Source organism: Mustela nigripes, unplaced genomic scaffold, assembly GCF_022355385.1.
Source record: "Mustela nigripes isolate SB6536 unplaced genomic scaffold, MUSNIG.SB6536 HiC_scaffold_75, whole genome shotgun sequence".
Classification (NCBI taxonomy): Eukaryota; Metazoa; Chordata; class Mammalia; order Carnivora; family Mustelidae; genus Mustela; species Mustela nigripes.
In genome coordinates, this window is record NW_026739490.1 from 3,229,262 (window position 1) to 3,242,622 (window position 13,361).

The 13,361-nt window shown below is 42.7% G+C and overlaps 1 protein-coding gene across 11 annotated transcripts in view; it reads left to right on the top strand.

Annotated features, from left to right (window-relative positions):
• LOC132008155 (solute carrier family 23 member 2) overlaps positions 1 to 13,361 on the top strand; it is a 131,451-nt gene that overhangs the window by 35,542 nt on the left and 82,548 nt on the right. The window contains exon 1 of one of the 11 annotated variants that reach the window (XM_059386568.1): positions 8,033 to 8,074. The exons of the other annotated variants lie outside the window; for them this stretch is intronic. The gene's annotated coding sequence lies outside the window, so the exon portion shown is untranslated. Of the gene's footprint in view, positions 1 to 8,032; positions 8,075 to 13,361 lie in introns of those variants that run through there. 11 annotated transcript variants of the gene reach the window in all.

The following is a 13,361-nucleotide window of genomic DNA, read 5'->3' on the forward strand; positions in this document are numbered from 1 at the left end:
TTTCTCTGGGTAGATAGCTAGGAGTGCTGTTGCTGGGTCATAGGGTAAATGTATCTTTTAACTTTGTAAGAAATGGCCAAAATGTTTTTCCAAAATGTTCATGCCATTTTTACATCCTGACCCAGGAGTGTATGATTGTTCAGTCACTCTGTGTTCTTATCAGCATGTGGTGTATCACCTTAGTTTTAATTTTTGTTTTAGCCATTCTAGCAAGTAGGTCATATACTTTTTTAACACAAAGAATTAAATTTTTAAAATTGGATATTTTAAGGACTTGAAGTAATAGATTTTTGCTATTTTTAAAAATATTTTATTTATTTATTTGACAAAGCATAAGTAGGCAGAGAGGCAGGCAAAGAGAGAGGGGGAAGCAGACTCATGCTGAGTAGAGAGCCTGATGCAGGGCCTGATTCCAGGACCTTAGGTGAAGGCAGATTCTTAACCCACTGAGCCAGCCAGGCGCCCTTGAATTTTGCTAATTTTTTTTTCCTCCTTTAATTCAAAATCAGAGCATTTTGTTAGATGTGTGAGAATTACCAAAGAGTGATAACGGAGGCGGTACAATATAGTGCAGCATTCGAAGGCTGCTGCTAGAAAATTGGGTAAAGGTGTTTTTCTTGCTGCTGTCAGCAAAGTTCTTTAAGTTATGGTCTCTTTGATTTACTGATTGGACTTCTTTTTTTTTTTTTTTATTGCTTTTCCTGGAAAATATGTATTAAAACTTTACAGTGAAGCGTATGCAGTCCCCATTTTAATGACATCATACACCTACTTATGATCTGCCCCCCCAACCCCTGCCAGGCCTTAAATAAGATTTAATTTGAGAATGCTTGTTGCATTATGAAAAACAGAAGTGCTGAAACTACAGAAGTAGGCCAACACCATTATTTTACAGAGCAAGATGTTTGAGGCCCACTGGCCTCAAACATAACTCCCGTGCCCACACCCCTGTGTGCGTGTACCGGGCTTCTGGGTTCCGGGGATGTGTTCTTGTGCAGACCCTGGAGCTCTGCTGCATGTTGCTGACCAGGCCATGCTGTAGCCTGTACCTGGGGTTGGGAGGCAATAGTCTTCCCAATGGATTTGCTTTGAGAGTTGGAGAAATTTGATTTTACTCTCAGTGATGGAGTTCTGGCACACACTGTCAGCACACATTCCGAGCTGTGCTTTGAGACCGTGAACCAGTGGCTGGCCTTTAAATGTCAGAGAAGCAAATTTAAGGTGAACAGTGAATTTGCTTCTCTCACCCAGATGTTTACCCTTTACCACGATGCCCCCCTTTGAAGGAAAATAACACTCATCATCATTCATCTGGGTTTTAAATACATACTGATCCATTTCCCTTTGAGAATTTAGTTACTGGGCTTATTCCAAAATGTGTTGTCTTGCCAGATTGTGTCTCTGCATGTTTTGTTTTGTTTGTTTTTATTTAAGAGTATAGTTCAGGCAGTTCTAATATAACCAAATGTGAAATAGAAGCTCTTTTCTCTTATGTAATTTGGCACCTTTATTTCTTACTGGTTCACCATTGTTAGCATACTGATGGATTAATACGCCTCAAGATGGTTCTTGCAGCCAGCCAGGGGTGGGGGTGGGGTGGTGGGGTAGTGGTGGATAGGACTTCCACTCCTATCCCATGGGCCAGAACTTAGTTACGTGGCCAGCTGCAGAGGAGGCTGGGAAATGTTTCCTGAATTTTGTTGATTCTGTGCCCAGCCTAAAATCAGGGTTTTCATTTTTAAGTTATTTGTTTATTTTAATTTTATTTTTTTTTTTTAAAGATTTTGTTTGTGAGAGAGAGAGAGTGCCAGAGAGAGCATGTACAAGCAGGAGGAGTAGCGGGCAGAGGGAGAAGCAAGCTCCCCACTGAGCAGGGAGCCCGATGTGAGACTTGATCCCAAGGACCCTGGGATCATGAGCTGAGCCACCCACACATCCCAGTCAAGGGTTTTTATAACAATTAATTGATGAGAAAACTCTTGGAGACACCTGCTGGCATCTGACACTTTTGATGAAATATAGAAGTTGCCACACAAAACAATACATATTTGGAAATAAGTTGTATATGAAATGTGTCTTAATTCTGTTTACTGTTCTGTGTATTTGAAATTATCCAAAATAGTTTTTTGAAACAGTTTTGTATTTTCCAGTACTTTACGGAGAGCTAGTTAAATTTTGTAACACTAGGGGGTGCTGTTAGACAATGCATTTGCTGTTTATGTTTCTAGAACCAATTTTTTTTTTTTAAAACCCCCAGGTTGGCTCATTACAGAATCAGAGCAGGTTTTGTCCAGCTGATAATTCTAAACCTTCTTTGTTGTTTTACTCAGTTTTTCAACATTTTTCTGCATTGAAATGTCAGTATATAACATTTATTTGGAAAGACAGAAGTAAGCACAACCTATATGGAAGGGTATTTTTCAAAACAATTTAGATTTTGTCGTTTAAAGGAAACATGAACTAGAGATTGCATTAATCAAATTACATATTTTCAAATGCATAATTATTTCTGAAATGTTAAGCAGGTTTTTTTTAGTATTTGTCTTCAGCTTAGCCTTTTAGTTGTTTTGCATGATTTTTTGTTCCTAAATTTACTAACCTTATAGGTACTAAGATTTGAGCTGCTTCTAATTTGTCCCTTAATACAATGGGAGAGGCATAAAACTTAGAAAATAAGATGAACGAGAAGAAGAAATACTCAGAATCCCACTTTATAGAGATGACCACTGTAAAGTAATTGGGGTATTGCCTTACTTTCCTAGTTCACTTGTCCATGTGTGTATACAATACTTCACAAAAGGGAGGAATTAATATAGGTTAATGCTAGTGCTAAGGATGTTTTTTCTGTTTTTCATTTTGTAACTCCCTACCTTTCTGACGTATCTTATTCTAGGTTTTTATTTTATTTATTTATTTTTATTACTATTTTTTAAAGATTTTATTTATTTATTTGACAGAGAGAGAGAGATCACAAGTAGGCAGAGAGGCAGGCAGAGAGAGGAGGAAGGAGGCTCCCTGCTGAGCAAAGAGCCTGATGCAGGATGATCCCAGGACCCTGAGATCATGACCTGAGCCGAAGGCAGAGGTTTTAACCTACTGAGTCACCCAAGCACCCCTTATTCTAGGTTTTTAAACTCATTTGCTGAGTCAGACCTATTACCTATAAATAATTATTTTGTCTTTGATTTTCCAATATTAGCACTTTGTTTTTCTTAAAGATTATATCTATTCATTTGAGAGAGAGGGAGATCACAAGCAGGGAGTGGGTAGGAAGAGTAGAGGGAGAAACAGACTCCCCTCTGAGCAGGGAGCCTGATGAGGGGCTCAATCCCAGGACCCCGAGATCACAACCTGAGCCAAAGGCAGGTGTTTAACCTACTGAGCCATCCAGATACCCCCACAGTATTAGTATTTCAAAACCTTTTTCTTACTGTAGTTGTTGGGACAGTTTTCTGTAATGGAGGCTATCAGACTCCTTCTGTTCCTGGCTTTAATGGACACCTTGTGGGGTTTTTCAGGGCACATATCTTGCTGGCTATGGCACGAGTTGGGGATTCTTTTTGAGGATTTTTTTTCTTCTGTGTTGAATGTGCTAAGAGCTTTTTTTGTTTGTTTTTTAAAATATTTTAGTTATTTTTGACAGAGATCACAAGTAGGCAGAGAGGCAGACAAAGAGAGAGGAAGGGAAGCAGGCTCCTCACTGAGCAGAGAGCCCTATGCAGAACTCAATCCCAGGACCCTAAGATCACGACCTGAGCCAAAGGCAGAGGCTTTAATTCACTGAATGTGCCCCATGAATGTGCTAAGAGTTTTATTTGAAAATTGATGCTGAATTGTATTTGGTTTTTGTTTATCTTACAATTTTTTTTTTCTTCTACCCATTAATGTAAGTTGTAATACTAGCTTTTTTTTCTTTGTCAGGCTTGTGATCTGGATGATGCTAGATTTCTAAAATGGCTGATAGGCTTTTTTTTTTTTTTTTTTTTAAAGATTATTTATTTATTTATTTGACAGGGATCACAAATAGAAAGGCAGAGAGAGAGAGAGAGGAGGAAGCAGGCTCCCCACTGAACAACAGAGAGCCCGATATGGAATTCGATCCCAGAACCCTGGGATCATGACCTGAGCCGAAGGCAGAGGCTTTAACCCACTGAGCCACCCAGGCACCCCTGATAGGCTTTTTAAATTTTCATTCTCCAGTGCTTTGAACCTGAGTAGCCTAGGAAGTTCTGTTCCTTAGTGCTTACAGGCATTTGCCTAGGAAGCTACCTGGGCCCATGTATTTTGGAGTGGAAGGTTTCTATCTGCCTTGGCCTTGGGAAGCTTGTTTAAGAAATTTCTTGGCTGTATTTATCCTCTTTTTTTTTTTTTTTTTGCTTTTCTAGCCAATTTTTCTTTCTCTCATTTCTTGTCCTTTAGGGTATTTTCTTACTTATTCTTTTATGTTGCAAGAGTGTTTTTACAGTTTCAGTTTCATCTTTGACCCAACAGTAATTTGGGAGAAAGGTTGAAAATTTGGAAGTTGGTACAACTTTGTTGATTAATAATTCTTTTGATCTCTTCTGGCATTATGGTCAGGCAATGAGAAATAATAAAGGCTCCTTTTTGTGGGGGATTGAACTTTTCATTTGGCATGATGGCCAGTTTTCACAAATGCTCTTTAATCAGTAGAAGGAAGGCTCTATTTTCTGGTTGTGCACAGTTTGGTTTTGTTAGCTTTATCCATTAAATTGGTGGCATTTTCTCATCAATAAAAAATAAAGCTCACATGAAGATGGAGCCTTTGCCCCTGTCTCTCTACCCTCTTGTCCCCATCTTCTTGGAGACACTGAAGTACATTTGTGAACTGTTGGTCCTTTCTTCTGTATTGTTAGCCAGCCCGTGGACTTAATTTCATTGAAATGATGCTTGGAACATAAAAATTGACATAGTATTTCTGTTGTGAATTCTTTCCCTCTTTTCCCCTGTTTAATACTTCTGGTGTGATTTCATTGTGTCTGATATTTAAGAAATAATGAGGCAGGCAGCATTAACGTTGCTTTATTTTTGTTTCACTTTGCTTAAGGTGTATTTTCGGGCATTGGCATTTGTATTCTGACACATCTGAGAATACTTTATATTTAATTCATTTATAGGTTTAGTTTGTGTTATAGTCTGTGATCTGTTTCCAATTTTAATAGTGGTTTCCTTTAAATTAAAAAAAGAAAAAAAAAACACTAAAAAACAAAACAAATCACCTCCCAAACAGACAAACAAAACCCCCTGTTTTCTCCATTTTTATTGCGAAGGTCTAACAGTGTTTTCAGAGTCCTGCTTGTTTGGGAGATAGGTTTGAGCATTATCTTATTCCCTGTCTTCAGTCTTCAATAGTGTAATCTTGCTCGATCTGCTTTATTGTTATTAGTTATATTTTTCACGTAACCTAGCGTATGTTTAGGGAATAATTTGACATATAGGTTCAGTTTTATAATCAGGTTGATCTTCACTATTTAAGAAACTTCTTCATTATTTAAGAAATCTTGATGGTTTTGACTGGTATATGTCATTAGCAGCCCTGTGTATAATGTCTCTGAATTTTGCCTCTTAGGCATTGGAATAATACCCTGAACCCCCACCCTAACCGCCCTTCTGAGCCCCTGCATATATGAGGTTGCAATTTTTTTTCTATTTTTTAAGTTTTTAAAAATTTTTTAAATTTTTTATTTTTTTTTTGCTTTCCCACATGAAGGGCAGCTTGTCTAGGTATAAAATTCTTTGGGATAACCTTTTCTTCAGTTCTCTGTTTTCATTTTCTATAGACTTCTGGCATTTTCATGCTGCCTTGGAAAATCCTGGGGTTCATCTTAATTATTGCTATTACTTAAGTGACCCTAACACGTTCTCCTCTCCCTTCTACAACTTTTTCTTCCTGTAGTTAAATTATTTTGCCAGAATGTGTCCAAGAACAGGTTTCTTCTCCCTGATTTTTGCATGAATCTGGCATGCCTTTGTAATTTGTTTAGTCAGATTTTAATCTCAGAGTAGTTGGTTTCTAGTCTGTATCTTTCTTGAATCTTTAAGCCTGTTCTGTTGGTTGTTTATACAACAGTTCGGTGGAGCTAGAATTCACCACCATAAAGTTCTGCTGGTGAACCTGTGCAGTGCAGCAGCTCCCAGGGAATCAGACTTGTATAACCATCACTGTCAAGCTTGGCACATTTTCTTCATCCCATAAAGAAATCCCAAACTCATTAATAGTCCCTCCCCATTCCTCTCCCCCATCTCCACCCCAGCCCCAGGCAACCACTGATCTACTTTCTGTCTCACAGTGAATTTGCCCAATCTGGACATTTCATGTAAATGGAGTCCTATATGACTGGCTTCTTTGTTCTTTTTCAGTCTAGTCAAGGGGCACTGGTTATTCATATCCTGGGTTTGCTCTTTGCTTTTGTCTCTCCACGATTCTCCTCTGTGAACTGTTACTTCCTTTCTGGACTTTTCCTTGTCTCTGTGTTTTTCAAACCTGTCCTCCACCCTTTAGTTTTCTGCTGTTTCCTTGGGTTTTCACTTCTCTCTTTTGCTTCTTCACCACCCACAGCTGTCCTTCTTGGTGTCTGTCCATTTTCTTCATGTAATTGTGTGATCCTGTTTCCCTTTTTTAAAAAATAGCAACTGTTTTGTTTTTTAATTCTGTTCCAAATTGAAATTTTTCTTTGGTTCCTAGAGTTAAACCTTTTCGAGGCTAGAGTCTTCAAGAGAACAGCTTGAGGATTGATCTTGTGTTCACGATACAGAGACTGGACTCTTTTTCCCGTAGGCCACATTCTAGCTATTTCCTCTCAGCTCACTTTGGAGTGGAGGGGCCTTCTGGTCTACCTGGGCATGTTGCCGCAAGGCGTTGGGTATGTCCTTGTGACCTCTGCTCCTGCTCCTGAACAGTTAAAGCTCTTGGCTGTCAGCCTTCTCCCCACTTTCACTGCAGCTTCTACTGCAGTCAGGTGGCATCTTTCTTCTGTGCCCACCACTGACTTTCCAAAGATGATTCATGAAATGAGTGTCTGTCAGAGCTGCAGTTCTCCAGGCTGTCCTGTCTCTTCCTCTGCCTTTATCACATCTTCAGGATGCCCTGTGCTGCTGGGAGATGCCCTTTCTGCCTGCCTGTTTCCCAACAGAGCCATGTGGTCCCTGCGTGGTGTTGGGGAGATGGAGGCAGGTTCTAGCCCTCTAAAAGCACCACCCAGGGGAGCAGGTGCCCACTGCTCGGCTTCCTGACAGGCCCTGGCCTGAAGACAGGACTACAGAGGACAGAGTCTGACCATAGGTGTGGCTTCTTCACTCCTCCTGGCACTAGGTTGTCAGCATGGGTTTGCCTTTCTGAGTGTTTGTGTGGGCACTTCCACTCTTCCATATGGCCTCTATGGCTGGGACCTGCGTGCCAGAGGCCACACACTGCCAGGCTCTGGCAGCTGGCTCTCAGTAGCGCAGCTTCTTGTTGCTTTTCCCGGCATTTCAATGAAGAGATCATGCTTTGAGGTGTATTCTTAATCTTTGAAAGTCCTTGGGCTTTGAAAACAATTGTTTTGGGAGCCCCCCATCGGGGAAATGTTTCTGGGCCCCCAGTTGGGGAAATGAAACATTACCAGGAAGCAACATGACTCTCCCCCCCACCCCCCAACTCCTTCACTGAGCTTGAAAGCAGTGCAGGTGGACTCCTTCCTCTGGACAGGAGTGTTCAGAAAGATAGGTTTTAATTTCCCTTACTTGTGTGGGTTTGAGAAATGTAATCCCAGCAACTGCCTGGTTTCCACAATAGACAAACCACCCTGTCCCATGAAACCTGGGCCACACTGATGGTGAGCAGGCCCTACCAGGAGCCTGTAGTAACCATCTGTAACCAGGTGGTGGCTGTTGTGTAACTTCTGACTAGGTGGTGTGATTATACAATTTTGGCGAGCCTGTGTGGATTATAAAAGTCGAAATTCCTTCGGCTCCTAACACGGCCACTACTGAGCATCAGGGTGATCCCGGCCCTGTACAGATGCCCCTGTGGAGCTGGTGGGTCGGACATTGACGAACAAGTGTTTCTGTGGATAGGGTAAGATTTCTCTCTCCAGGTAGGACCATTTCTTGATACATTAGCTCTGCTTTGGGGAATTAATGTCTCTGTGTCTGTGTGTCTGTGCATCTGGGGCTACGGGGGTCTGTTCCCATTCTTGTCTGGGACTGTGTGCACTCCGGGCTGTGGCCGTGGCTGGTTTTCTGCAAGTACATAGCTATGCCTGCCTGTGTCTCTGTAGGGGGGTGAGGAGCCTGGGGCTCAAGTTTGCCCAGCTGCTTACCAGAAAGTATTCGAAGTCCGAGTTTTTCACTGTTGCTGTCAATATTTAAATAACCTCATATTATCATTTATGCGACTCATAGAATTAGAGGGGAGTGCCCCTCATTAAACGTGCGAGAAAGAGTGACCTTAGAACCCGATCTGCAACAATTGAAATATCAGATGTGTTGTTTTTCAGGTGCTCTTTTACCTTATTTTCTGAGTGAGGTCCATTGCTGGGTCACCCACGACTTTGTGTGCTCTCTTATGCTTTCATTTCTGCAGAATTTTAGAGCCTCAAAGAAAAGTAAGGAACACAGATTAAACTTCATGGAAAGTTGGAGTCTTTTATAGCTGAATATATAAATTTTTTGATCCTGTAAGGTTTGGGGATTATGAAAATGTTAGATTCATCCTGTCCGTGGCACAGGATTCTAAGCGATTGCAGTCTCTGTACTGAATGTATTTTTTTTTTTTTTAAGTTTTATTTATTTAATTACTCCCTATACCCAACTCAGGGCTCAAACTCACAACCTGGAGATCAAGAGTTACTCACTCTTCACTTGAGCCAGCAAGATGCTGCTGAATGGCTGTTTTATGAATTGGGAAGAACATGTTCCTTTGCAGGGCAAAAAAGCCCCCCAGCCCAACTATATAACTAACCTACTCTCAGGCATGAGATGTTTATTGACTGTCAGGAACAGGGTCCCATTTATTGAAGGTCAGGGAGAGCCTTATTATTTGGATCACCGTGTACTTGGGGTTAACTTTGAGAAGAATTACAGTGTCCCAGCCCCAGGTAATTGCAGTTTAGGCAGACCTACTGTTCAGTCATCAGGTAATCCACCAGAGTAGGTGAAATTTCAGAGCGCCCTTTTCATTATCTTGGGAAAGGGTGTGAGGAGGGGAACTTGTGGTAAAGTGGGGGTTGGGTGAGGAGAGAAAAGATACTGCAGAAGAGATTTGCAAATGGAGCAGGTGGTAGGAAGGAAGCAGCAGGTGACGGAGAGAGCTAAGGGTGTGTGTTGAAGTCCAGCAAAGCCCGGCAGGTGTTGTCGGCAGACAGGAAACAAGGGAACGTGGGAGCTTGACCTCTGTCGGCAGGTGAGAGGAGGACCTTTGGCTTTGACGCTGAGGGCAGGAAGAGCTGATAAGAACATTCCAGAGAGGAAGGGAATGGTCTGAGTAGTTCAGAGCGAGGGCTGATAATTACGTGGGGCTTGAGGCGATGGAGTGATAAAACACTCCTGCGGGCACCTGTGCTTTTCCATTGGCGGCAGCCGGACAGAGTAGCTGGAGGGGACCCAGTGCCCTCCTGAGGAGGCGTGAGTCCTCATTGTGCTGGAAACGGAGTCTGGAGCAGTACCGAGAGGGGGGCACAGGGTTAGCAGGGCTCAGCCAGCCCTGGAAGTTACCTGAACACCCAGGTTTGTCTGTGTACTGGGAACTGGGAAAGGGGTGGGGGAGAGAGCAGATGACAAAGGTCATTTGGAGGTGTGCAAGAGGAGGAAGCTTTCTTTCCATTCCTAGATAGTAACTGGTGGACTTTTTCCAGCTGCGTCCAGAATGACTTTTAGAGATAACCCTCCAGGCCTCTTCTGGCCGCTCATCTTGGGAGCTTGTTCTGCTAGTCTCTAAGGGAACTGAGAGCAGCTTTCATGCTCTCAGAATGATTGTTGTGCCTTCCACTTGCCCTTGGCTGTTGTCTAAGTGAAAATCAGCTTCTCTGCCTCAGTTTTTGAAGCTGTGACAGGATGATGGGAACAGCCCTTCCCAGCACTGTTGTAAGGGTTAAGTGAAATCCTGTTTGTGTCATATGATAGGCAGTCAATTCTGAACATGTTTTTATCTTGTCATTAAAATTGCATACAAAATTTCTTTCTAGTTGCCCCTAAAATGACTCACTAATACATTTAAAATAGTCTTTTTTTTTTTTTAAAGATTTTATTTATTTATTTGACAGAGATCACAGGTAGGTAGAGAGGCTGGCAGAGAGAGAGAGAGAGAGAGAGAGAGAGAGAGAGAAGCAGGCTCCCTGCCGAGCAGAGAGCCCGACGTGGGACTCGATCCCAGGATCCTGAGATCATGACCTGAGCCGAAGGCAGTGGCTTAACCCACTGAGCCATCCAGGCGCCCCTAAAATAGTCTTTAATTAAAAACACTATTGGTACAAAAAATGAGATGTTAAATCATATAGCAGGAATAAATGCAATCAAACCAATCTTGATTCTGCTTGAGTTTTCTCAGATATACCTCTGTATTTTGATTCTGGCCTATAAGCTCTTTCTTTTGCTCCATTATTTCTCCTTCTGCCCTCACTTGTCCAGGGCACATGCTTTCCCTGAATGAATAGGGAGGTTTGGGATTAGGTTTTGTTTCAGGTGTATCACTTACCTCTGGAAAAATGGTCGAATTTTCTTTAGACATTTTGAGTGTCTTTTATGTGGTGGACACTGTGTCCCTGTCCCTATCCCTGCCTGGTTGGGGGAGTTGGACCACGAAGCCATGTGCTAACATGGGACAGCTAACCCAGGAATGCTTCTTGGAGGAGGCTGCTTCCTGAGCTCCGACATGGAAACTGCAGGTCATTGTGGTCCAGGTGGATGCTACCTGGGGCAGGAGAGTCATGGTTAGGATAGTCAAGTCTTAAGGCCTTATCATAATTTTATTTAAATGAAGTTTGAGCAACACATTTCTGCTGGATGAGATCAGGCCCAGAAGCTGTTGTAGCATCTGATACCTACAGCATTAGGTCAGAAACATGAAGATCACTGATGGCTATCTATCTTAAAGCCTCCAAACCAGCAGAACGTCAGCTGCTTTGACCTTTTACTGTACGCTCACCTCCCATCTTCCCCTGACCAAGACGTCAGTGAGTCAGCGTCTTCCCCTCTAGGTCCCGTGACCATCACTCTTCATGGCTCAGCCTGTGTGGAAACGGACGTCAGCAGGACAGCCCCTCTCAGGCTGGATTCAAGAGCTCTCCCAGGATTTAGAGTTTTGTTTGGGTTTAGAGCATACTCTGTCCCAGGGCTTCTTGGGCCCAATCTCCAGAAGAGATGGAAGGGTCTCCCGCAGGCAGGGAGTCGTCTTTAACATCTTCTGTTTCATTTTTCTGCTCCATAAAGCACTCGCTTTCAGTCAGGAGTGACCCTCCCTTACCCCTAGTGCCGGGAGGGTTTGCAGTGTCTGTCCCGTGGCCCCACAACCCTGGGGCCCACGGTTGCGGCACCTGGCTCCACTTCTACGGGATACCTGAGTAGTCCAGCACTGTTTTCCCAGAGGCCTTTCCTTTCTGCTTCAGAGTGGGGTTGTTGATGTGGGGCACCTTACAGGCCCTGGGGCAGGGGTGACCGCTATGGCACTGTCCCTCCTGAGTTCTCAGCAGCTGTGTTTCTGATGGGGAGCCTGGCAGTGGACTCTGGGCTCCCCTTCAGAAATCCAGGTTTTATCTGCCTTCTTTTAAACTTTTCTTTCTATTGAGGGGACAAGTTGACAGATCGGGAAAGTGACAAAAGACTGACCCAGCTTGTTGCGGGGAGGTGGAGATTTTCCTGACTCTGGTCAGTGAGGTCATTTGGTGTCAGGCTCTGACAGGTGTTAGAGAGAGGCCACTTGGAGGCTGGGATCTGGGGTACTCTCTACGCTTACAGCAAGGACGTTTTAGGATATTTTGTTATCTGTGTCCTTATCTTATACTACGTGAACAAACATTTTCTATGGGTGTGCTCCTTGAAGCCCAGCAAATAAGCTGATGTAAGTTGGGGTATCCAGACTATGCCCTTTATGGCACTTGCTGGGGCTTCAGTTACATCAGTGACTTTCAGGCTCGAATTTGTTGTTGTTGTTTGACCCAAGCCACAGTGAAGTATTTTATCTTGAAACTAGAATCCCTTATCTTACGAGGTGTACTCTGAAGTTTTTTGTTCTGTTGAGATCCACTGAGTTGATATCCTAGCCCACTACTAGTGGGTAGTGACTTGCAGTTTGAAAAAAATAAGAGCAAAAGTTCTTGGAGTGTTTTGGAAAAGGCTTTAGGAGGATTTTCCCCCCTCCCAGTTATACCCCATGACATCGTCCGTAACTGTTATCACAAGATCAAGTAATAACCACCACTTACAGGTTCATTCGTTGCTGCCTAAAGGGAGTAATAATAGCTAGGATAAATGTCAGGATTTTAAACTTTCTAAAGCAGGACCCTGTGTATTGGGCAACTATTCAAGTCCTTTCATTTAAAGGGAGTTGAGCACATATAAATTGAGGTTGTGTGTTCCAATAATCTTTTTTGGTCTTGGATTAAAAGCATTTAGGTCAAATGTTAGCATTTAACAGAATTTAATGGAGCAGCCACAGTTGAGCTATAATCCTCTAATGATGGGATTTAAGCAGAGAGGGAGCCACGGATTGGCTTTCGAAATGTGCTTTATCATTGAACCTGGCCAGCTCTGAAAGGTCTTGTTTGTACCTTGGTAAGAACCAAACTACAGCTTGGCAAGTGGAGGTTTAGAATTTCCTTATCCCAAAGTTTTCCTTGTTAGTCACACTCAGTTGTTTGGATAGGTTTCTGCAGGCAGAGAAACTATCCCACCCCTGGTTGCCCGTGCAAAGGTGGGGGCGGTCTGAGGTCCTCTAGCATCAGAACGTTTGTGCGTTTCTTAAAAATATTCCCAAGTCCCAGTGTAGGTGTATGGAATCAGAATCTGGAGGAGGGGACATTTTTTAAGTTGGTGTGATTATGGAAATTTTTAAATTCTTTTTTTTCTTTGAAAATTGATTTTTCTTTTTTTTTCTTTTTTCTTTTCTTTTCTTTTTTTTTTTAAGATTTTATTTATTTATTTGAGAGAGAGACAATAAGAGAGAGCATGAGCAAGGAGAAGGTCAGAGAGCGAAGCCGACTCCCCATGGAGCTGGGAGCCTGATGCGGGACTCAATCCCGGGACTCCGGGATCATGACCTGAGCTGAAGGCAGTCGTCCAACCAACTGAGCCACCCAGGCGTCCCGAAAATTGATTTTTATTGAAGTATAGTTTACATACTGTAAACGGATACACACGGATGGAACCAT